We start from the raw sequence: 27,676 nt of genomic DNA, 5'->3' as shown, positions 1-27,676 counted from the left end.
AACATCATACTGAGTAGGCAGAAACTGAAAACTTTCCCCGTTGAAAACTGGCATAAGGCAAGGATGCCCTCTCTTTCCATTCCTATTCAACAGAGTATTGGAAGTCCTGAGCAATGAGGCAAGAGAAAGAAATAAAGAGCATCCCAATAGGAAGAGAGGAAGTCAAACAATCCCTCTTTGCAGACAATATGATTCTATACCTAGAAAACCCTATAGTCTCAGCCCAAAAGTTCGTTCAGCTGATAAACAACTTCAACAAAGTTTCAGGATACAAAATCATTGTGCAAAAATCACTAACATTCCTATACACCGACAATAGCCAAGCCAAAAGCCAAATCAGGAATGTAATCTCTTTCACAACTGTCACAAAGAGACTAGAATACCTAGGAATACAGCTAACCAGGGAGGTGAAAGATCTCTACAATGAGAACTAGGAAACACTGCTCAAAGAAATCAGAGATGACACAAGTGGGAAAATATTCCATGCTCATGGATAGGAAGAATCAATATCAATAAAATGGCCATACTGCCTAAAGCAATTTATGGATTCAGTGCTATTCCTATTAGACTACCATTGACATTCTTCATAAATCTAGAAAAAACTATTTTTAAATTTATGTGGAACCAAAAAGGGGCCTGAATAGCCAAGGCAATGCTAAGCAAAAAGAGCAAAGCTGAAGGTATCATGCTACCTGACTTCAGACTATACTACAGGGCTACAGTAACCGAAACATCATGTACTAGTAAAAAGCAGACACTAGACCAATGGAACATAATAGTGAGCCCAGAAATAAGGCCACACACCTACAACCATTTGATCTTTGACAAAGCTGACAAAAGGAAGCAATGGGTAAAGGACTCCCTATTCAATAAGTGGTGCCGGGATAACTGGCTAGCCATATTCAGAAGACTGAAACTGGACCCCTTCCTTATACCATATAGAAAAATCAACTCAGTGTGGATTAAAGAATTAAACGTAAAACCCCAAATTATAAAAACCCTGGAAGATAACCTAGGCAATATTATTCTGGACATAGTAACTGGCAAATATTTCTTGACGAAGATACCAAAAGCAATTGCAACAAAAGCAAACATTAACAAATAGGATCTAATAAACTACAGAGCTTCTGCACAGAAAAAGAAACTATCAACAGAGTAAACAAACAACCTACAGAATAGGAGAAAATATTTGCAAGCTATGCATCTGACAAAGGTCTAATACCCAGCATCTGTAAGAAACTTGTGCAAATTTACAAGAGAAAAACAACCCCATTAAAATGTGGGCAAAGGACATGAACACTTTTCAAAAGAAGACATACATGTGGCCAACAAACATATGAAAAATGCTTAACATTACTAATCATTAGAGAAGTGCGAATCAAAACCACAATGAAATGCCATCTCACACCAGTCATAATGACTATTACTAAAAAGTCAAAAAATAACATGTTAGCAAGGATGCGGAGAAAAGGGAATGCTTATATACTTTTGGTGGGAGTGTAAATTAGTTCAGCCACTGTGGAAAGCAGTGTGGTGATTCCTCAAAGAGCTGAAAACAGAATTACTATTTAACACAGCAATCCCATTACTGGGTATGTACCCAAAGGAATATAAATTGTTCCACCAGAAAGACATGCACGTGTATGTTCATTGCAGCACTGTTTAAAATAGCAAAGATAGAATCAACCTGAATGCCTATCAATGGCAGACTGGTTTTTTAAAATGTGGTACATATATAGCAGGGGTCCCCAAACGCCAGAGGTCCGTGACCTGTTAGGGATGGGGCTGCTGCACAGAGGGAGGTGAGCGGCAGGTGAGCAAACATTACTGCCTGAGCTCCACCTCCTGTCAGATTAACGGCAGCATTAGATTCTCATAGGAACCTGAATCCTATTTTGAAGGGCATATGTGAGGGATCTAGGTTGCATGATCTTTAACCATCCCACCACCTCACATTTTCCCCATCATCCCCCCACCCCTCTGTTGGTGGAAAATGTGTCTTTCACGAAACGAGTTCCTGGTGCCAAAAATGTTGAGGATTGCTGATGTATACCATGGAATACTATGCATCCATAAAAAATGATGAGATCATGTGCATTGCAGGAACATGGATGGAGCTGGAGGCCATTGTCCTTAGCAAACTAACGCAGAAACAGAAAACCAAATACTGCATGTTCTCACCAGTGGGAACTAGATAATGAGAACACAGGGACACAAAGAGGGGAACAACAGTACCAGGTCCTACTCGATGGTGGAGGGTGGGAGGAGGGAGAGGATCAGAAAAAAAAAAACTATTGGGTACTAGGCTTAGTACCTGGGTGACAAAATAGTCTATACAAAAAAACCCCATGGCACGAGTTTACTTATATAACAAACCTGCATATGTACCCTTCAATCTAAAATCAAAAAATTAAAAAGTGGTGATATGACCTACTATGTAAGAAGGTCAACTAGCTGTCTGCCATAATCTGCTGCATGTTTTATAATATATCCATGTATCATCCATCTTTACGTAGAATACACTCAACTCTCCCCAAGGGAGGTAGATTGGTTTTCTAGGGATGTCATAATAAACTACCATAAGCTGGATGGCTTAAACTACAGAAGCTATTGACTCACAGTTCGGGGGCTAGAGTTCCAAGATCAATGTGTTGGCAAGATTGTTTCCTCTTTCTTCGACTTACAGTGGCTGTCTGTATAGTGGATATATACACAAAGGTGTGTACATCCCCTGCGATATTGGGAGTAATATCATCCTCTCTACCCCTGAATATTAGGATAAATATCACAGAAAGGTGTACACCCCCTGCGATACTGGAAGTAATGTCATCCTCTCCCCCAACGAAAATTCAGAACAATATCATATAAGGGGTGTACACCCCCTGCGATATTGGCAGTAATATCCTCTTCCGCCCTGGACATTAGGAATCATATCACAGGGAAGGTGTACACACCTCTGCAATACTGCGAGTAATGCCATATTCTTTCCCACTGGATATTAGAAAAAATATTACGGGGGTATGTATATTGGGAGTAATATCATTACTGTGATATTGGGAGTAATATCATCCTCTCCCCACCTGAATATTGGGAACAAAATCACAGGGTGGGTGTACCTGTCCTGCGATATTAGGAGTAATATCATAATCTCCCCTTCTGGATATTAGGAACAATATCACAGAAGCAGTGTACACTTCCTGCGATATTGGGAGTAATATCCTCTCACCCCCTGGATATCAGGAGCAATAACACAGGGGTTGTGTATACACTTTGTGATATTGTGAGTAATATCATCCTCTCCCCCCATGGATATTAGAAACTGTATCGGGCCGGGCGCGGTGGCTCAAGCCTGTAATCCCAGCACTCTGGGAGGCCAAGACGGGCGGATCACGAGGTCAGGAGATCCAGACCATCCTGGCTAACACGGGGAAACCCCGTCTCTACTAAAAAATACAAAAAAACTAGCCGGGCGAGGTTGTGGGTGCCTGTAGTCCCAGCTACTCGGGAGGCTGAGGTGAGAGAACTGCGTAAACCCGGGAGGCGGAGCTTGCAGTGAGCTGAGATCCGGCCACTGCAGTCCAGCCTGGGCGACAGAGCGAGACTCCATCTCAAAAAAAAAAAAAAGAAAAAGAAAAGAAACTGTATCACAGGGGCCGTGAATACCCTCTGCGATTTTGGGAGTAATATCATCCCCTCCTTCCCTGGATATTAGGAACGGCATCCCTGGGGGTAGGGTGTACATTCCTTGTGATATTGGGAGTAATATCATTCTCTCGCTCCGTGGATATTAGGAACAATATCATGCGGTAGGGGAATGTACAGCCTCGGCGACATTGGGAGTAATATCATCCGCTCCCATCTTGGATAATAAGAATAATATCACAGAGGAGGTATACACCCCCTACGATATTGAAAGCAGTATCATCCTCTCCCCAACTGGATATTAAGAACATTATCACAAGGTGGGTGAATACCGCCAGCGATATTGGTTGTAATATCATCCTCTCTCTCTCTAAATATTAAGAACAGTATCACAAGGGTGGTGAACATCCCCTGCGATATAGGGAGTAATATTATCTTCTCCCCCTTTGGATATTAGAAACAATGTTACAAAGGGGGTGTACACCTGCTGCGATATTGGGAGTAATATCCTATTCTCCCATGGATATTAGGAACAATATCACAAGGTCAGTGTACACCCCCTGTGATACTGGAAGTAATATCTTCTTCTCCACTCCTTGATGTTAGAAACAATATCACGGGGCGGGGGGACGGGTGGACGTGTACAGTCTCTGCAATATTGGGAGTAATATCATCCTTTTCCTTCCTGGGTATTAGAAACCATATCACAGGAGGGGTGTACACCCCCTGCAATATTGGGAGTAATGTCATCGCCTTTCCCAGTGGATATTAGGAACAATATCACACAGTGTGTACACACATGGTATACACACTGTGACAGTAGGAATAACATCACCCTAAAATTTACAAATAATATCATTGTAATTATTATTGTAATTATAATTAAAATACCTAAGCAAGATGTTAGTCCTAATATCACATGGGGTGTACTCTCAGTTATATTATTCATAATATTCTACTGAGATGTTACACCTCATGTAAGTGTGGGTGTACACCCAGTAATATTATCCATAATATCTAAGATGTTACTCCTAATGCCTTAGTGGGTGTATGCCTGTGATATTATTTGTATTATCGAAGGGAGATGTTACTGCTAATGTCACAGTAGGTGTACACCCTGGGAAATTATTCGGAATATTCTAGGAAAAAGTTACTCCCAATTCCAAAATAAATAATAAAAAGGAGTGTGTACACAACCCCCTCGATATGGGAAGTAATATCACCCTCTACCGCCCTGGATATTACAAACCAGATCACAGGGGGATGTACACACACCCCGAGGTATGGCGGGTAATATCACCCCCTCCCCCGCTGGATATTATGAACCAGACCACAGAGGGTTGTACACATCTCCCACCGTATGGCGAGTAATATCGCCCTCTCCTTCCCGGATATTACAAACGAGATCACAGGGGAGTGCACATGCCCTCCTCATTACGGTGAGTAATATCACCCTCTCTCTCCCTGGATATTACAAACCAGATCACAGTGGGGTGTACACACCCAACCCCCCGCCACCACACTGTATGGCAAGTAATATCACCCTCTCCCTCCCTGGATATTACAAACCAGATCACTGGGGGGTGTACACACCCACCGCAGTATAGTGAGTAATATCACCCTCTTCCCCCCTGGATATTGTGAACCAGATCACAGGGGGGTGTACACACCCCACGGTATGGTAAGTAAGATAACCCTCTCCCCTCCTGGATGTTACGAACCAGGTCACAGGGGGGTGTACATACCCCCTGCGGTATGGCGAGTAATATCACCCTATCACCACCTGGATATTACGAACCAGATTACAGAAGGCTGTGGACAACCCCAGCGGTATGAGGAGTAATATCACCCTCTGGACCCCCTAGATGTTACGAACCAGATCACAGGGGGCTGTAGACACATCCCATGGAATGGCGAGCCTCTCCCCAACTGGATATTACGAACCAGATCACAGGCGGCTGTAGACACCCCCTGCTGTATGGCGAGTAATATTACCTTCTCTCCCTCTGGATATTACGAACCGTATCAATCAGAGGGCACTGTAGACACACCACGCGGTATGGCGAGAAATATCACCCCTTCCCCCCCCGGGGTATTACAAACCAGATCCCAGGCAGCTGTAGACAATCCCCCATCCAACACACCCCCCGGCGGTATGGCGAATAATATCACCCCCTCCCCCCTCTAGATGTTAGGAACCATATCACAGGGGGTTGTACACACCCCCCGCGAAATGGGGAGTAATATTCTTTCCCCACCCCCCGGATATTTCGAATTATATCACAGGGGATGTACACACAGGGTACCTACAATATTGGGAGTAATATTATCTCTCTTTCTGGATATTACAAACAACATCACAAGGGTGTATACACCACCTACGATATTGGGAGTAAAATTATTCGTTCTTCCCCTGGATATTAGGAGCAATACCACATGGGGGGTGTACACCCCCAGCGATATTGTGAGTAATATCATCCTCTCCCCCAGTGGATATTAGGAACAATATCATACCGGAGGTGTACATTTCCTGTGATATTAGGAGTAATATCATTGTTTCCCCTCTTGATATTAGGAACAATATCACAGTGGGTGTACACCTTCTTCCTTATTGCAGGTAATATTATCCTCTCTCCCCCTGAATATTAGGAACAGTGGGGGTGTACATGCACTGGGATATTGGGGCTAATATTATTCTTTCTTTTCTGTGTAATAAAAATAATATCACAGCGTGTGTGTACACCCTTAGCGATTTTGCAGTTAACATCAAATATACCCCCTGGATATTAGGAACAATATTACAAGGGGGGTATACACCCCCTGCAATAATGGAAGTAATATTATCCTCTCTCAGCTAAATGTTAGAAACACAGAAGGGGTGTACACCCCCTCCGATATTGGGTGTGATATTATCCTCTTTACCTTTGGATATTAGGAACAATGTAACAGGGTGGATGTTCACCCCATGCGATATTGGGAGTAATATTCTCTTGCCCCGTGAATATTAGGAACAATATCACAGGTAGGTATAGACCCTCTGGGATATCCTGAGTAATATTATCCTCTCCCACCTGGAGATTAGAAACAATATCATTGTGGGGGTGTATACTCTCTGTGAAATTGGGTGTAATATTATCTTCTCCCCCTGGATATTAGGAACAATATCACAGGGTAAGTGTATACCTTATGCGATATTGGGAGTAATATCATTTTCTTTCCTCCAGGATATTAGGAACAATATCAACAGGAGGGGCTGTACACTCCTGACATACTGGGAGTAATATTACCTTCTCCTCCCCTGGATATTAGGAATGGTATCACAGGGAGGGGGTGTCTACCCAATGCGATATTGGGAGTGATATCTTCCTCTCGACCTGGATGTTAGGAACAATATTACAGCAGAGGTGTACATCCCCTGTGATATTTTGAGTAATATCATCCTCTCCTTACCTGGATATTAGAAAGAATATCACAGGGGTTGTACAACCCCTGCAATATTGGGAGTAATATTATCCTCTCCACCTTTGAATATTAAGAAAAATATTACAAAAGGGTGTACATCCACTGCGATACTGAAAGTAGTGTCACCCTCTCCCCTACTGGAAATTAAGAACAATATCATGAAATGGATGTTCATCCCCTGAAATATTGGGAGTCATTACATCCTCTCTCCCCCTAAATATTAAAAACAATATAACAGGGGGGTGTACACCCTCTGCGATATTGGGGGTAATATTATCCTCTTCCACCCTGGACTTTAGGAACCATATCCCAGGGGTTTGTACACCCCCTGCGATATAGGGAGTAATATTATCCTCTCACCCCTGGATATAAGGAATGATATCACAGGGATGATGTATATTTTCTGTGATGTTGGGAGTAATATCATCCTCTCCTCCACTGGATATTAGGAACAATATCACGGAAGGGTGTACACGCCCAAACATATTAACGGTAATATCATCCTCTTTCTCCTTGAATATTAGGAAAAACATCACACGGGGGGTGTACATCCCTTGCGATATTAGGAGTAATATAATTCTCTTTCCCCCTGGATATTAGGAAGAATATCACGGGGAGGGTATACACCCCCTGCAATATTGGGAGTAACATCAGCCTCTTTCCCCCTAAATATTAAGAACAATATCATAGGGGTGGTGTACAGCTCCTGCGATATTGGGAGCAATATCAGCCTCTCCCATTTGGATATTAGAACTATATCAAGGGGAAGGTGCACACCGTCTGCGATATTGGCAGTAGTATCATCCTCTCCCCCCATGGATATTAGGAACTATGTCACAAGGTGGGTACACACCCCCTGCGATATTAGAAGTAATATCAGCCTGTCTCCGTTTGGATGTTAGAAACAATACCACGAGGTGGTGTACACCCCCCTGTGATTTTGGAAGTAATATCATCCTATCCCCTTCTGGACGTTAGGAACGATATCACAGAAGGGGTGTACACCACCTGCAATATTAGGAGTAATGTCATCCTCTTCCACATGGATATTAAGAACAATATCACAGGAGGGGTGTACATCCCCTGAGATACTGGAAGTAATATCTATCATCCTCTGTTTTCCTGGATATTAAGAACAATATCACAAGTAGTGTGTATAGCCCCTGCGATATTGGGAGTAATGTGATCCTGTCCCCCGCTGGATATTAGGAACAATATCACAGGGTGGGTGTCCACCCCCTGCGACATTGAATGTAACAAAATTCTCTCCCACCCTGCATATTGGAAACAATATCTCAGAGACGTGTACACCCCCTGCGATATTGGGGATAATATCATCCTATCCACTCCTCGATATTAGGAACAATATCTCAGGGAGAGGTGTACACCCCCTGCAATATTGGGAGTAATATCATCCTTTTGCGTTCTGGATATTAAGAACAACATAACAGAGGTAGTTTACACCCCCAGCAATATTGGGATTAACATCATACTCTCTCTACTCGGATATTTAAAAAAATTCACAAGGGGTTGTACACCTGCCGAGATATTGGGAGTAATAACATCCTCTGACCCCCTGGATATCAGAAAATATATCACTGGGGAGTGTACACCCCCTGCGATATTGGAAATAATATTATTCTCTCCCTCTTAGATATTAAGAACAGTATCACAGCGGGGGTGTACACCTCCTGCGATATTGGGAGTAATATCATCCTCTCCTTCCTGAATATTAGGAACAATATCATGGAAGGGAGTGTACCCCATGCGATATTGGGTGTAACATCCCCATAAAATATTATTACTCATATAACAAAATGTACACCTTCTGGGACATTCGGAGTTACATCCCCCTAAAGGTATTAACGAATAATATTATGGTGGGTTCACACTCTGCGACATGAAAAGTAGCATCCCACTAAGGTACCAGGAACAATATCAGAGTGTGAGCACCCTGTGTTATGTGAGGAGTAAAATCTTTTTAGGATATTATGATTAATATCACAAAGCGTGCACCCCTTGAGACATTAGGAGTAATATCCCTGTAGGATAGTATGAAAAATTTCACAGGGACTACACCTCCTGGAACATTAGGAGTAACATCCCAGTAAGAGACTATGAATAATATCACAGGGTGTACACACATTGTGATATTAGTAGTAACTTTCCCTTAGGATATTACAAAAAAAATCACAGTATGTACACCCTTTGTGACATTAAGAGTAACATTCTTCTAGAATATTATGAATAATACAACAGGGTGTACACCCCTTGTGAAATTAGAAGTAACATCCCCCTAGAATATTATCCGTAATATCACGGGGTGTACACGTAAGCGGTAACATCCCCCTCGAATATTACGAATAATACCACAGGGTGTAAACCGCCTGTGACATTAGGGGTAACATCCCTCTAGAATATTATGAATAACATCACAAAGTGTACTCTCCCTGTGACATTAGGAGTAAAATTCCCCTAAAACATTACCAAAAAATCAGAGGATGTACAACCATTGTGATATTTGGAGTAACATCCCCCAAGGTATTATGGATAATATCACAGTGTGTACACCCACTGTGATATTAGGATTAATATCTCCGTTAGATATTACAAATAGTATCACAGGGTGAACACACATGCTGTACACCCACTGTAATATTGGAAGTAATAGCTCCCTAAAATACTATAAAACATATTATAAAAAATATTACAGGGTGTACACCCACTGTGATATTAGGAGTAATATCTACCTAGGATATTATGAATAATATCAGTGAGTGTAAACACATGATGTACACCCGCTGTGGTATCAGGAGTTATATATTCCTAAAATATTACTAATAATATCACTGGGTAAATACCATGTGTGTACACCCACTGTAATATTTGACGTAATGTCTCCTTTGGATACTATGAATAATATCACAGGGCGTGCACCCCCTGGGACATTAAAAGTAACAAACTTATAGAAGATTACGAATAATATAGCAAGGTGTACACCCCCTGTGATATTATAAGTAACAGCACCCTAGGATATTACGAATAATATCACAGGAAGTACAACCTTTTTGACATTAGGAGTGGCATCACCCTAGGATATTACGAATAATATCACAGGGTTTACACCCATTGTGACGTTAAGAGTATATCTGCATAGGATGTTACCAGTAATATCACAGGGTGTACACCCTCTTTGACATTAGCAGCAACGTCCTCCTAGGATATTAATAATGATATCACAGAATGTACACCCCCTGTGACATTAGAAGTAACATCCTCCTAAATATTACAAATAATATCACAGGGTGTATCCCTCCACCCATGACATTAGGAGTAACATTTCCATAAAATATTATGAATAATATCACAGGGTGTCCACCCCTTGTGACATTACGAGTAACTTCCCCCTAGGATACTATGAGTAATATCAAAGGGTATACACCCCCTGTGAAATTAAAAGTAACATCACCCTAGCATATTACGATTAATATCACAAGGTGTACACACCCTATGACATTAGGGGTAACATCACCCTAGAATATAACGAATAATATCACAGGTTATACACCACCTGCGACATTAGGAGTAACAGTCCCCTAAGATATTACCTCTTTTTTTTTTTTTTTTTTTGAGACGGAGTCTTGCTCTGTCACCCAGGCTGGAGTGCAGTGGCGCAATCTCGGCTCACTGCAAGCTCCGCCTCCGGGGTTCACGCCATTCTCCTGCCTCAGCCTCTCCGAGTAGCTCGAACTACAGGCGCCCGCCACCACGCCCAGCTAATTTTTTGTGTTTTTGGTAGAGACAGGGTTTCACCGTGGTCTCGATCTCCTGACCTCGTGACGCGCCCGCCTCGGCCTCCCAAAGTGCTGGGATTACAAGCGTAAGCCACCGTGCCGGCCTAAGATATTACTTCTAATATCACAGGGTGTGCACAATCTGTGACAATAGGTGTAATAACGCCTTAGGATATTACTGCTAATATCGCAGCTTGTACACCCACTGTGATATTAGAAGTGATATCTCCCTAGGATATTATGAATAATATCACAGGTTGTACACACAGGCTGTGCAACCCCTGTGATATTAGGAGTAAAATCCCCCTGAAATATTACGAATATTATCAAAAGGTGTACACATATGGTGTACACCCACTGTGAAATTAGAAGTAATATCCCCCTATAATTATACAAATAATATCACAGGGTGAGCACACATGGTGTACACTTACTGTGAAATTAGGAGTAACAACCCCCTAGGATTTTATTAATAATACTACAGGGCGAACACCCATGTTGTACACCAACTGTGACATTAGGGGTAACATCCGCCTAGGATATTATGAATAATATCACAGACTGTATACACATAGTGTACACCCACTGTGACATTAGGAGTAACATACTCCTAGGATATTACAAATAATATCACAGGGTGTACACACATGGTGTACACCCACTGTGACATTAGGAGAAACATTGCTATAGTATATTATGAGTAATGTCACAAGGTGTACACACATGGTGTACCCCAACGGTGACATTAGGTATAACATTTCCCTAGGATATTATGAATAATATCACAGGGTGTACCCCCATTGTGACATTAAATATAACATCTCACCAGGATATTGCAAATAATATCACACGGGGTATATACACCTGGTGTACACCATTTGTGACATTAGAAGTAACATCCCCCTAAAATATTACAAATAATGTCACAGGCATTTTACACACATAGTGTATAACCCCTGTGACATTAAGAGTAACATTCTTTTAGGATATTAAGAATTATATCACAGAAAGTACATGCCCAGAGACATTAAGAATAACATTTCCGTATAATACTATAGATAATATCAGAGGGTGCACACACATGGTGTACACCCACTGTGAAATTAGGTGTAACATTCCCATCGAATAATAGGAATAAAATCACAGGATGTATACACATGGTGTACACCTACAGTGACATTAGAAGTAACATTCCCCTAGGATATTACAAATAATATCACAGGGTGTACAGACATGGTGTACACTCACTGTGACTTTAGGAATACATCCGCCTAAAACATTACGAATAATATCACAGGGTGTACACACAACGTGCAACCCACTGTGACTTTGTTAGTAACAATTTTTTAGGATATTACAAATAATATCACAGAATGTACACACAGGGTGTACACCCATTCTGACATTAGGAGTAACATCCACCTAGGATATTACAAATACTCTCGCAGGGTGTACACACATGGTGTACCCCCACGGTGACATTAGGAGTAACATTCCACTAGGATATTATGAATAATATCACAGACTGTAGACACATGGTGTACACCCACAGTGACATTAAGAGTAGCATCCATCTAACAGATTATGAATAATATCACAAGGTGTACACACTGGGTGAACACCCACTGTGACATTAGGAGTAACATCCTTCTATAATGTTTCAAGTAATATCACAGGGTGTACATACATGGTATATAGCAACCGTGACATTAGGATTAATATCCCCTTAGGATGTTAAGAATAATATCACACACAGTATACATACATATGGTGTACACCCACTGTGACATTTGACATTAGGAGTAATATTCCCCTAGGATATTACAAATAATAACACAAAATGTGCACACATGGTGAACACCCACTGTGACATTAGGAGTAACATCTTTCTAAGATATTACAAATAATATCACAGGGTGTACATTAAGAGTAACATTCTCCTAGAATATTATGAAAAATATCACAGAGTGTACACACAAGTTGTATATTCACGGTGACATTTGGAGTAACATCCCCCTGAGATGTTACAAATAATATTACAGGGTGTACACACAGGGTGTACACCAACTTTGACATTAGGAGTAACGTCCCCTAGGATATTATGAATAATATCACAGGGTGAACACACATCGTGTAACCCACTGTGACATTAGGATTAACAACCCCCTAAGATATTAGGAATAATATCACAGGGTGTACACACATTTTGTACACTTACTGTGACATTAGGAATAACATCACCCAAGGATATCATGAATAATATCACGGGGTGTAGACCCACTGTGACATTAAAAGTAACATCACGCCAAGATATTACAAATAACATCATAGAGGGTGTACACGCATGGTTACATCCTTTGTGACATTAGAAGTAATGTCCCCCTAGGATATTACGAATAGTATCACAGGTGGTTTACACACATGGTGTACACCTATTGTGACAGTGAAAGTGACATCTCCCTAGGATATTAAGTATAATATCACAGAAGTTGTACACACATGTTGTGCAACCCCTATAACATTAGGAGTAAAATCCCCACAGAATATTACAGTTAATATCACAGAAGGTATACACATGGTGTATACCTTTTGTGACATTAGGAGTATCATCTTTCCAGGATATTATCAGTTATATGATGAAGGGTGTGCATACATGGTGAACACCACCTGTGACATTAAAAGTAACATCCCCCTAGAATATTACAAATAATTTTACAGGGTGTACACCCTCCGTGACGTTAAAAGTAATGTCCCCCTAAAATATTACAAATAAAATCACAGGGTGTACACCTCTTGTGACATTAGGTTTAACAGCTTCCTAGGATATTAGGAACAATATCACAGGTTGTACACCCACTGTGACATTAGGAGTAACATCCCTCTGGGATATTATAAGTAATATCACAGGGTGTACTTTCCCTTTGACATTAGAAGTAACATCTCCCTATAATATTAGGAAAAATATCACAGGCTATACGGCCGCTGTAAAATTAAGAGTCACATCTCCCTAGGATAACACGAATAATATCACAGAGTGTCCATTTATTGTGATATTAGGAATAACATTTCCCTAGCATATTATGAATAATATCACAGGGTGTCCGCCCTCAGTGACATTAAGAGTAACATTCCCCTAGAATATTATGAATAATATCACAGGGTGTCCACCCCCAGTGACATTAAGAATAACATTCCCCTAGAAGATTACGAATGATATCACAGGGTGTAAATCTGTAACGTTAGGTGTAATATCTTTCTAAAATATTACAAATAACATCAAAGGGTGAATACCCCCTATGACATTAGGCGTAACATCTCTCTGGGATATTACAAATAATACCACATGATGTACACCCACTGTGACATTAGGGGTAACATTCCCGAAGAATATTAAGAATAATATCACAGGGTGTATACCCACTGAGACATTAGGAGTGGTAGCTCCCTGTGATATTACTCCTCATATCACAAGGTGTACAACCACTGTGATATTGGGACTAATATCTCCTTTGTGTGTTAGAAGTCATATCTCCCTAGGATAATACGAATAGTATCACAGGGTGTACATCCAGTGTGATATTAGGAGTAGTATCTATCTAAAATATGAATAATATCACAGGGTCTACACATGTGGTGTACATTCACTGTGATATTAGGAGTAATATCTTCCTAGGATATTGTGAATAATATAACCAGGAGTAATTCTATGGTGATATTAGGAGTAATATCTCCCTAGGATATTAGAAGTGATATCACAGGGTGTACACCCACTGGGGTATTAGGAGGAATATCTCCCTGGGATATTACGAAAAATATTACATGGGGTGCACGTCCTGTGCTATTAGGAGGAATATCTCCGCAGGATATTATGAATAATATCACAGGTGTACACCCACTGTAATATTAGGAGTAATATCTCCCTGAAATATTATGAAAAATATTACAGGGTGTACACTTACTGTGATATTGGGAGTAATATATTTTTAGGATATTATGAATAATATTACAGTGGGTGTACACACAAGATGTGCACCCACTGTGATATTAGGATTAATATCTCCTTAGGATATTACAAATAATTTCCCAGGGTGGACACTCACTGTGATATTAGGAGTAATATGTCTCTAAAATATTACAAATGATATCAAAGGCTACACACACATGGTGTGCACCAGCTTTGACTGTAAAAGTAATATCTCCCTAGGATATTATTAATAATGTCACAGAGTGTACACCCACTGCGATATTAGAAGAAATATCTTTCTAAAATATTCTGAACAATATCATAGTGAATGTCCACTCATGGTGTGCACCCACTGTGATATTAAAAGTAATTTCTCCCTATATTATTATGATTAATATCACAGTGGGTGTCCACACATGGTGTGCCCCAACTCTGATAATAGGAATAATATCTCCCTAGAATATTACAAATAATATCTCAGTGAGTGTCCACACATGGTGTGCACCCACTGTGATATTAGGAGTAATATCACCCTAGCATATTACAAATAATATCATAGTGGGTGTCCACACATGGTGTGTGTACCCACTGTGTTAATAAAAGTAATATCTCACTAGGATATTATGAATAATATCACAGTGAGTGTACACAAAGGGTGTGCACACTCACTTTGATATTAGGAGTAATATCTCCCTAAAATATTACAAATAGTATTCCAGGGTGTGCACCCACTGTGATATTAGGAGTAATATCTCCCTAGGGTGTTACAAATAGTATCAAGGGGTATGCATCCACGGCAATATTAGGAGTAATATCTCCCAAGGGATTTACAAATAATATCCCATGGTGTGCACCCACTATGATATTAGTTGTAATATCTCCCTAGGATATTATATTATATCCCACATTTATATACATATAATATTTATAACATATAATATTTATATCCCATATTTATATACATATAATATCCCAAGGTGTACACCCACTTTAATATTAAGAGTAATGTCTCCCCAAAATATTACGAATAATATCCCATATCCCTGGGTAGACATCCACTGTGATATTAGGAGTAATATCTGCCTACAATACTACGAATAATATTTCAGGATGTACACAGTGTGTACACCCACTGTGATATTGGGAGTAATATCTCTCCAGGATATTACAAATAATACCACAAAGTGTAAACCCACTGTGATATTAGGAGTTATGACTCCCTAGAATATTACGAATATTATTACAGGGTGTACAGCCACTGTAATATTAGCAGTAATATCTCCTAAGTTATTATGAATAATATCACAGGGTGCACACCCGCTGTGATATTAAGTGTAATATCTTCCCAGAGTAGTACTAATAATATTTCAGGGTGCACACTTATAATGTACACAAACTTTGATATTAAGACATTAATATCTTCCCAAAGTGTTACAAATAATATCCCAGGGTGTATACACATGGTGTGCACCCACTGTGATACTAAGAGGGTAATATCTTCCTAGTACATTATGAATAACATTCCAGGGTGTACACACATTATATACACCTGCTGTGATATTAGGAGAGTAATATCTCTCCAGGATATTACGAATAATATTCCAGGGTGTACCTACATGGTGTAAACCCACTGTGATATTAGGAGACTAATATCTCCGCAGGATATAATGAATAATATCCCAGGATGTACAAAAAAAGCATACACGCGCTGTGATATTAGGAAAGTAATACTTCCAAATATTACGAATACTATCGCAGGGTGCACACACATGGTGTACATCCTCTGTGATAATATTAGTGTAATAGCTTTGCAAGATATTACGAATAATATCCCAGGTTGTACACAAGTGTTGTACACCCACTGTGGGATTAGGAAAGTAATATCTCCCTAGGATATTATGAATAATATCCAGGGTGTACACACATGGTATACACCCAAAGCAATATTAGGAGAATAATATCTTCCCACCAGTATTATAAACGATATTCCAAGGTGTACATACATGGTGTGACATAAAGAGTAGTATCACCTCACGATAGTATAAACAAAATTCCAGGGTGTACAACCACTCTGTTATTAGGAGTAATATCTTCCCAGGATATTACGAATAATATATTTAAGGATACACACACTGTGATATTAGGAGAAATATCTCCTAAGAATATTACGAATAATATCCCAGAGTGTACACTCTCTGGGCTATTAGAAGGAATATCTCCCCAAAATATTACGAATAATATATTGGGGTTTACATTCACAGTGATATCAGTAGTAATATCTCCACAAGATATTACAAATAATATCCCAAGGTGTACACCCACTTTAATATTAAGAGTAATGTCTCTCCAAAATATTATGAATAATGTCCCAGGGTTGACACTCACTGTGATATTAGGAGTAATATCTGCCACAATATTACGAATATTTCAGGATGTACACACAGTGTGTACACCCACTGTGATATTGGGAGTAATATCTCTCCAGGATATTACAAATAATATCACAAAGTGTAAACCCACTATGATATTAGGAGTTATGACTCCCTAGAATATTACGAATATTATTACAGGGTGTACAGCCACTGTGATATTAGCAGTAATATCTCCTAAGTTATTATGAATAATATCACAGGGTGCACACTCACTGTGATATTAAGAATAATATCTCCCTATGATATTACAAATAATATCACAGAATGTACACCCACTGTGACATTAGGAGCGACTTCTAGGATATTACGAAAAATATCACAGGTGTACACCAATGACGACATTAGAAGTAATATCTCCATAGGATATTACACATGATATCGCAGAATGTACACCCACTGGGATATTAGGAGTAATTTCTCCCTAGAATATTACGAATAATAGCACAGAACGTACACTCACTGTGTTATTAGAAGTAATATCTCCCTAGGATATTACAAATAATATCACAGGGTGTACACCCATTGTGACATTAGGGGTAATATCTCCCTAGGATACTACAAATATTATTACATGGTGTACACCCACTGTGATATTGAAAGTAATATGTTCCTAGGATATTACGAATATCACAGGGTCTACATTCACTGTGATATTAGGAGTTATATCTCACTGGGATATTACAAATAATATCACAGAATGTACAAACATGGTGTACGCCCACTGTGACATTAGGAGTAGAATTTCCCTAGGATATTACAAATAATATCACAGGCTGTACACACATGGTATACACCCTAAAATATAACAAATAATATCACAGGTCATACACCACCTGTGACATTAGGAGGAACATTCCCCTAGGGTGTTATGAATATTATCACAGGGTGAACACACATTGTGACAGTAAGCATAATATCCCCCTTGGATATTACTGCTAATATCACAGGCTTTAAACCCACTGTTATATTAGGAGTAATATCTCTCCAGGATATTATGAATAATATCACAGTGGGTGTACACCCATTGGGATGTTAGAATTAATATCTCTAGAAAATATTATTAATAATATCACAGGTTGTACACACAGACTGTACAACCACTGTGATATTAGAAGTAAAATCCCCCTAAAATGTTACGATTATTATCACAGGGTGTACACATATAGTGTACACCCACAGTGACATGAGAAGTAACATTCCCCTATGATACGAATATATTATCACAGGGTGTACACATGTGATGTACAATTACTGTGAAATTAAAAGTAACATCCACCTAGAATTTTACAAATAATCCCACAGGGCAAACACTGAAGGTGTACAACAACTCTGACATCACAGGGGGCGTACAACCCCTGATATATTATTCCTAATATCCACGTGGGGAGAGCATGATATTACTTTCAATATCATCTTTCAATATCGCAGTGGATGTACAGCTCCCCTGTGATATTGTTCCTAATCTAGAAGCAAAGAGGATAATATTACCCCTGCGATATTGGGAGTAGCATCAGCCTCTCCCCCAACTAAATATTAAAAACAATATCAGAGGGGTGGTGTACACCTTCTCTGACATTGGGAGTAAAATAATTCGCTCCCCCACTGGATATGAGGAACAATACCACAGGGTGGGTGTACACCCACTGCGATATTGGGAGTGATAACATCCTCTCCCATCCAGGATGTTAGGAGCAATATCACAGGAGTGGTGTCCAGCCCCTGCGATACTAACAGTAATATCATCTTCTTACCCCCTGGAGATTAGGAACAATATTATTGTTGGGGTGTACACCCCCTGTGAAATTGGGTGTAATATCATCCTCTCCCCACCTGGATATTAGGAATAATATCACAGAGGTGGTGTACACCCCATGCGATATTGGGAGTAATATCATTTTCTTTCCCTCTGGATATTAGAAACAATATAAAAGGGGGTGTATACACTCCCTGATATATTGAGAATAATATTATATTTCCCCCCCCGGATATTAGGAACAGTATCACAGGTGGGGTGTCTCCTTCCTGCGATATTGGGGGTAATATCATCTCTCCACCTGGATATTAGGAACAATATCACAGGAGGGGTGTACACTTCCTCTGACTGTATGAGTAATATCATCCTTTCCCCACTTGTATATTAGATACAATATCACAGGGATTGTACACCCCCTGCAATATTAAGAGTGATATTATTCTCTCTCCCCCTCAATATTAGGAACAATATCACAGGGGGAATATACCCCTTTTGCGATATTGACAGTAATATCATCGTCTCTTCCCTTGGATATTAGGAACAATATCACAAGGAAGTTGTACACTCACTGTGATACTGAAAGTAAGATTATCCTCTCCTCTCGTGGATATTAGGAACAATGTCACGGGGGGGTGTACACCCCTTGTGATATTGGGAGTAATATCATCCTCTCCTCCTCCGGATATTTGGAATTATATCATGGGGGGGTGTATATTCCCTGCGATATAGGGAGTAATATCATCCACTCCCCTTCTGGATATTAGCAACAATATCACAGAAGGAGTGTACACTACCTATGATATTGGGAGTGATATCATCCTCTCCCCCCTGGATATTAGGAACAATATCACTGAGGAATGTACACTCACTGCAATATCTTGAGTAATATTATTTTCTCTCTCCCTAGATATTAGGAGCAATATTACAAGGGGGAGGTACAACCCCTGCGATATTAGAAGTAATATCATTTTCTTCCCTGATGGATATTAGGAATAATATCAAAGGAAGAGTGTACACCCTCTGTGATATTGGGTTTAATATCATGATCTTCCCCCCCTGGATATTAGGAACAACATCACAGGGGAGATGTACACCCCTTGCGATATTGTCAGTAATATCACCCTCTCCTCCCCAGGATATTAGGAACAATATCACAGGTGGGGTGTACATCCCCTGCGATATTGTCCATAGTATCACCTTCTCCTCCCCTGGATATTAGGAACAATATCACAATTGGGGTGTACACCCCCTGCAATATTAATAGTAATATTATCCAATCCCCCCGTGGATATTAGGAACAATATCATAGAGGAGGGTGTACACCCATTGCTATATTGGGAGTAGTATCATCCTCTATCTCCCTGTGTGTTAGGAACAATATCACAGGAAGGGTGTAAACCCCTTGCGGTATTGGGAGTAATATCATCCTCTCTTCCACTGAATATTAGGAACAATATCACAAGGTTGGTGTGCATCCCATGCGATTTTGGGCATAATACACCCCCTGTGATATGGAAGTAATATTTTCTCTCCATCCCTGATATTAGAAACAATATCACAGGTTGGGTGTACACCCCTGGCGATATTGGGAGTAATAACATCTTCTCCCTCACTAGATATTAGAAACAATATCACAGAGATGGTATACACCCCATGTGATATTGGTAGTAACATTATCCTCTCCACCCCTGAATATTAGGAAGAATATCACACAGGGGGTGTACAACTTGTGCAATATTGTGAGTAATGTTATCCTTTCCCACCTCAGATATTAAGAAAAATAGCAGAGGGGGGGTGTACACACCCTGTGATATTGAGAGTAATATCGTCACCTCCCTTCCCTGGTTATTGGAAATAATATCACAAAATAGGTTACACCCACTGTGATATTAGGAATAGTATTATAGTCTTCTACCCTGGATATTACGAATCACATCACAGGGGAGGTTTACACCCCAGTGATATGGGGAGCAATATCATCGTCCTCTTCTTTGTATATTAGGAATGATATCACAGGGGAAGTTTACACTCCCTGGATATTGGGAATAATATAATCCTTTTTCCCTCTGGATAAAATATCTGGGGGGCGGGTGTTCACCCCTGGCAATTAAGAGAGTAATATTATCCTCTTTCCCACTGGATATTAGAAAAACATCATAGAAGAATGTACTCCTCCTGCGATATTAGGAGTAATATCATCCTCCCCCCCACCCCGGATATTAGAAACAATATCACGGGGGGGTGTACACCCCCCCGTGATATTGGAAGGAATATCATCCTCTTTTCTTTTAAATATTAAAAAGCGATATCACGGGGGGTTTTACACCCCCTGAAAAATTGGGAGTAATATCATCCTCTCCGCCTGTAAATATTAGGAACAATATCATAAGGGGGTGCACACTTTCTGCCATATTGGAAGTAATATTATATTCTCCCTCCCTGGATATTAGAAAAATATCACAGGGTGGGTGTACACCTGCTGAGATATTGGGCGTAATATCATTCTCTCCCCCTCCCGAATATTAGGAACAATATCACAAAGGGGGTGTAAGCCTTCTGCGATATTGGGAGCAGTATCTTCCTCTTTTTCCCTGGATATTAGGAACAATATCACAGCAAGGGTGGACACTTCCTGCGATACTAGGAGTAACATCTTCCTCTCCCCCTGGATATTAAGAACAATATCACAGGGGGTGTGTACAAACCCTGCAATATTGGGAGTAAGATTATCATCTCCCTTTCTGGATATTAGGAACAATATCACAGGTGGGGTGTACACCCCCTACGATATAAGGAGTAATATCATCTTCTCTGTCCCTGAATATTAGAAAAATATTACAAACGTGTGTACACCCCCTGCGATACTGGGAGTAATATCATCCTCTCTATCCCTGAATATTACGATAAATATCACAGAAGGATGTACACCCCCTGCAATACTGGGAGTAATGTCATTCTCTCCCCCAATGAAAATTAAGAACAATATCATAGAACGGGTGTACATCCCCTGGGATATTGGGAGTCATATCATCCTCTTCCACCCTGGGCATTAGGAACAATATCACAGGGAAGGTGTGCACCCTCTGTGATATTGGGAGTAATATCATAATCTTTCCAACTGGATATTAGAAAAAATATCACAGGGGGTGTGTAGACGCCCTGTGATATTGGGAGTAATATCATCCTCTCCCCACCTGAATATTAGGAACAAATCACAAGGGGACTACACATCCTGTGATATTAGGAGTGATACCATGATCTCCTTTTCTGGATATTAGGAACAATATCACAGAAGTGGTGTACACTTCCTGCGATATTGGGAATAATATCATTATTGTCTCCCCCGTGGATATTCGGAACTATATCACAGGGGCGGTGTTACTCCCGCTACGATCTTGGGAGTAATATCATCCTCTCCTTCCCCGAATATTAGGAACCATGTCACTGGGTTGGGGGGGGGTGCTTATTCCCTGTGTTATTGGGAGTAATATCATTCTCTCCCCACGTGGATATTAGGAGCAATATCACAGAGGGGGTGTACAACCTCTGCAATATTGAGAGTAATATCATCCTCTTCCGTCTTGGATAAGAGAAACAATATCACAAAGAGGGTATACACCCCCTGCGATACTGAAAGCAATATCATCCTCTCTCCCTCTAAATATTAGGAACACGATCACAAGGGGGGTGCACACCCCCTGCGATAGGGGGAGTAATATTGTCTTCTCCTCACTTGGATATTAGAAATAATATCACAAGGGGAGGTGTACACCTGCTGCGATATTGGGGGTAATATTATCTTCCCCCACTGGATATTAGTAACAATATCACAAGGTCGGTGTACACCCCCTGTGATACTGGGAGTAGTGTCTTCTTCTCTCCTTCTGGATGTTAGGAACAATATCACAGGGGGTATAGAGCCTCTGTGATATTGGGAGTAATATCTTTCTTCCCCCTATCCCCGGATATTAGGAACAATATCACAGGAAGGTGATACACCGCCTGCGATATTGGGAGTAATATCATCGTCTTTCCCAGTGGAAATTAGGAATAATAACGCAGTTGGGGTGTACACCCCCTGCGACATTGGTAATACCATCCTCTCCCTCCTTGAGTATTAGGAACAATATCACAGGGAGAGTGTACAGCCCCTGAGATATTGGGAGTAATATAATCCTCTTCCCGCCTGACTATTAGGAACAATATCACAGGGGGTGTACACCCTTTGCCATACTGGGAGTAATATCATCCTCTTCCCCGCTGGATATTAGGAACAATATCATGAGTGGAGTATACACCCCCTGCGATATTAGAAGTAGTATCTTCTCCCCGCCCCGGATATTAGGAACAACTTCACAGAAAGGGTGTTCACCCCCTGTGATATTGGTAGAATGTCATATTCTCCCCGGCTGGATATTAGAAACAATACAAAAAAGGGAATGTAGGCACCCTGCAATATTGGGAGTATATTATCCTCTTCTTCCTTGGGTATTAGGAACAATATTACAGGGGGGCTGTACACCTCCTGCGAGAGAGTAATATTATCATCTCCCCTTCAAGATATTAGGAAAAATATAGCAGAAGGGATGTACACATGCTGTGATATTGGGAGTAAAATCATTCTCTCCCCTCCGCAGATATTAGGAACAATATCAACGAAGGGGTGTACACCCCCTGCGATATTGGGAGTAATATCATTCTCTGCCCTTCTGAATATTAGCAACAATATCACAGGGGGTTATACACCACTTGCAATATTGGGAGTAATATCATCTTCTCCCTACCTGGATATTAGGAACAATATCACAGGAAGGTGTACACCCCCTGCGATTTGGGGAGTAATAGCATCCTTTTCCTTCCTGGATATTACGAAAAATATCACCAGTGAAGTGTACACCCACTGTGATATTGGGAGTACAATCATCCTCTTTCCCCTGGATATTACGAACAAGATCACATGGGGGGGGGTGTACACATCCTGCGATATTGAAAGTAATATCATCCTCTTTGCTTTTGAATATTAGGATCAATATCATAGGGGGGTGTACAACCTCTCCCCCCTGGATATTATTCCCACCGGGGGAATGTACATCCTCTGCGATATTGGGAGTAATATCATCCTCTCCCCCGCCCTTGGATATTATAAACAATATCACGGAGGGGTGTACTCCTCTGCGATATTGGGAATAATATCCTCTTCTCCTCTGGATATTACGAACAATATCCCAGGGGGTGTACACAATACACAAACAATTACAAACAATATCACAGAATCCTGTACACCTCCTGTGATATTGGGAGTAAATTAATCCTCTTTCCCCCTGGATATTACCAACAATATCACGGGGGGGTGAACACACCTCTGTGATATTAGGGGTAATATTATTCTCTCCACTTATAGGTATTAGGAACAATATCACAGAAGAGGTGTACACTTGCTGCAATATTGAGAATAGTATCATTCTCTCCTCCCTCGGATATTAGGAACAATATCATAGAGGTGGTGTACACTCCATGCGATATTGGGAGTAATATCATCCTCTCCCCTACTGGGATATTAAGAATATCGCAGGGGGATGTACACCCCCAGCAATATTGGAGTGTACACCCCCCATGATACTGGGAGTAATATTACTCTCTCTCCCTCTGGATATTATGAACAATACCACAGAAGGATGTACACTTCCTTTGATATTGAGAGTAATTTCATCCTCTCCCCCGCTGGATATTAGGAAGAATATCACAGGAGGGTGTACAACCTCTGTGATATTGGGAGTAATACCATTCTCTTTCCCCCTGGATATTATGAAAAATATCACCGGGGGGTTTACACCATCTGCAATGTTGGGAGTAATATCATCCTTTTGGTCCCTGGATATTACCAACAATATCACAGGGTGGTGTACACCTCTTGCAATATTAGGAATAATACAATCCTCTCTTCCTTTGGATATTACAAACAATGTCACAGGGGCGTGTACACCCCCTTTGATGTTTGGAGTAATATCATCGTTTCCGTCCCTGGATGTTACGAACAATATCACAGAAGGATATACACCTCCTGTGATATTGGGAGTAATATCATCCTCTCCCCCACTGCATATTATGAACAGTATCTCAGGGGGGTTACACTTCCTGGAAAAATGGAAGTAATATCATCCTCTCCCACCCTGGATATTACAAACACTATCACAGGGGGGTGTACAACCCCTGTGATATTTGGAGTAATATTCTCTCTTCCCCTGGATATTAGGAACTATATCACGAGGGGGTGTACACCCCTTGCAATATTAAAAGGAATATCATCTTCTTCCTCCCTGAATATTGCAAACAATATCACAGGCGGGTGTACAACCCCTGTGCTTATATCCAACTGTTCAGTCCCATCTCTCGTCACTCTGCTCTATGCTCTTTTCACTTCAGTCATTCTGGGTATTTGTTTATTTACTGTTTAAACCTCAGTTTGTTTACATCTGGGCTTTCAAACAAAGTTTTTCTTCCTCATATTTTACTCTTTTCTTTTCTCTACAACTCATCATTTAAGTATCGTCTAGGATGCGCTTCATTCAGGATTTCCTTCCTCAGCCCTCCAGACTGGGTGATATCCCCTGATACACACTCTTGTAGAACCCTGTGCTTCCTTTTTCATACCATGTGTTCAGCAAATATTTATTGACGTTGGCACCATTATATGAATGAGAGATGCAGCAGTGAAGGCAACAGACAAAAATCTCCACCCTTATAGATAAGCTCTGTTGGGAAGGCAAAACATTACCACTTCTCTCTTTGGGGCTTAAGATTGGTCTCAGAATTAAATTGGCATGAGACATATTAACAGAAAAAACACACACATTTATTTAATGTACATTTTAAATGACATGGGAGCCCTCATAAGAAAGTGAGACTCAAAGAAGTGACAAAATCCAAGTGCTTTTATATTCGGTGCAAAGAGGGGTAATTGTGGAAAAGTAGTTAAAATGCATGGGGAGCCTAAAGAAAGATAAAAATTATTTTAACAAGGTCTGTTCATACAGAATTCTTTCAGTCTCAACTTACTGTCCTTAATTATAAGAATGTTTATTTTATCTTGGTATAAGGAGGGCATATCTCACATGGGAATCTCATCTTCTGTTTTTAGGAAAAGGAAGGGGGACTCAAAATGTCCTTCTTGAATATGCTGTTTTTCAAGTGCCTTTAACTCAAAACAGTCATTATGCCAGAATGGTATATTTAGGGTGGTGTGTTCTGAACTCCTTCAGCTTACACTCATCATACTTGGAGTCAATTGTTTACTTTTTGTATCACCTGTTAGACTCAGCTTCATGAGAGCAGGGAACGTATCTATCTTAATTACAATTTCCTATCCCTCCACCTAGTATTGCAGCCTGACACATTGTAGGTGTTTAGTGAATATCTGTCAAATAACTGAATGTATAAGAGGTTGGAGGCTCACTCGGACTGGTGATATCTATAACCTGGGGGTTTGAAAATGCCTCAGCAGAGAGTTTTGGCGTGACCACTGGCACAGAACTAATCATCAAACTTGGAAAGCTACAAAACCTGCTAGAAATTATAATTTATCTAAAAAAGTGGCTTGACCTGTAAGGTGGATACATTTCAGGCTTTCTAAGCCAAATACTAATTTTAAATGTTGTTTTTTTAAGTTTAATGTTGAAGAGAGTAGGATGGATCAAGAACAAAAGCACCACAGCCCTAGTGACTTGATGGAAGCTTTGGCTGGTCTCCATAAATGCTTATTGTAGAGAGCATTTTGAAAGCAATCTTTCATTTGTTTGAATGCTTACATTTGCAGAATGCTTAGAATGTTGATTTCTTTTGTCTCTGTATCTATTAGAATGAGAGAACAGAACTAAGGGGAAAAACTAATTTTACTTTCAAAAATGTATTATTCTTCAAATTAGTTTTAAAACTACAAATAAATACTAATTTGGAACGAGAAGTTTGAAAGAAGGAAGAACTCTTCACTTTTAGACTGTAAATTCCTTTAGAACAGTGTCTGTACCACATTCATCTTTGAATCCTCAGAATTGAGCATAGATCCTGACAATAATAATGATCTAGAAGTATTGTTTTTAAAAATTTATTTTAATTAATTAATTTTTCTAGAAATGGTGTCTCGCTACACTGAATGGCCTGAAGTGCAGTGGCTATTCATAGGTGCAATTGTAGCGTTCTATAGCCTTGAACTCCTGGACTCAAGAAATCCCCTTGCCTCAGCCTCCTGAGTATCTGGGACTACAGATGTAGGACACCATGCCCAGCTCATATTGTTTTTTTTTTTTTTTTTCATGAACTTAGAAATACAGTCTCTTGAGTAGGAAAAACATCAAATAGCTTATTTTAGTAAAGAGACCAAAAATAATTAATTAGCTAAAGCTTTCATTTTTATAGATTATTTTGATATTGTAGATATAACCAGGAAAAGTCAACCAAAATAAAATGAAAAAATTTTAATTAGATTGCATTATAATATATATTTACAGCTTGCCTACCTCTGTAAGAAAATCATGCAATAAAATAAAACATACAAAACAAAACCATAAAAGGGAAACTAGAGAAGAAAATTACATTAAGAAAACATCCTTGAGAAAAGTCATAGCAATTTAGC

Source organism: Theropithecus gelada, chromosome 11 (assembly GCF_003255815.1).
Source record: "Theropithecus gelada isolate Dixy chromosome 11, Tgel_1.0, whole genome shotgun sequence".
Classification (NCBI taxonomy): Eukaryota; Metazoa; Chordata; class Mammalia; order Primates; family Cercopithecidae; genus Theropithecus; species Theropithecus gelada.
This window is presented reverse-complemented; position numbering follows the sequence as displayed.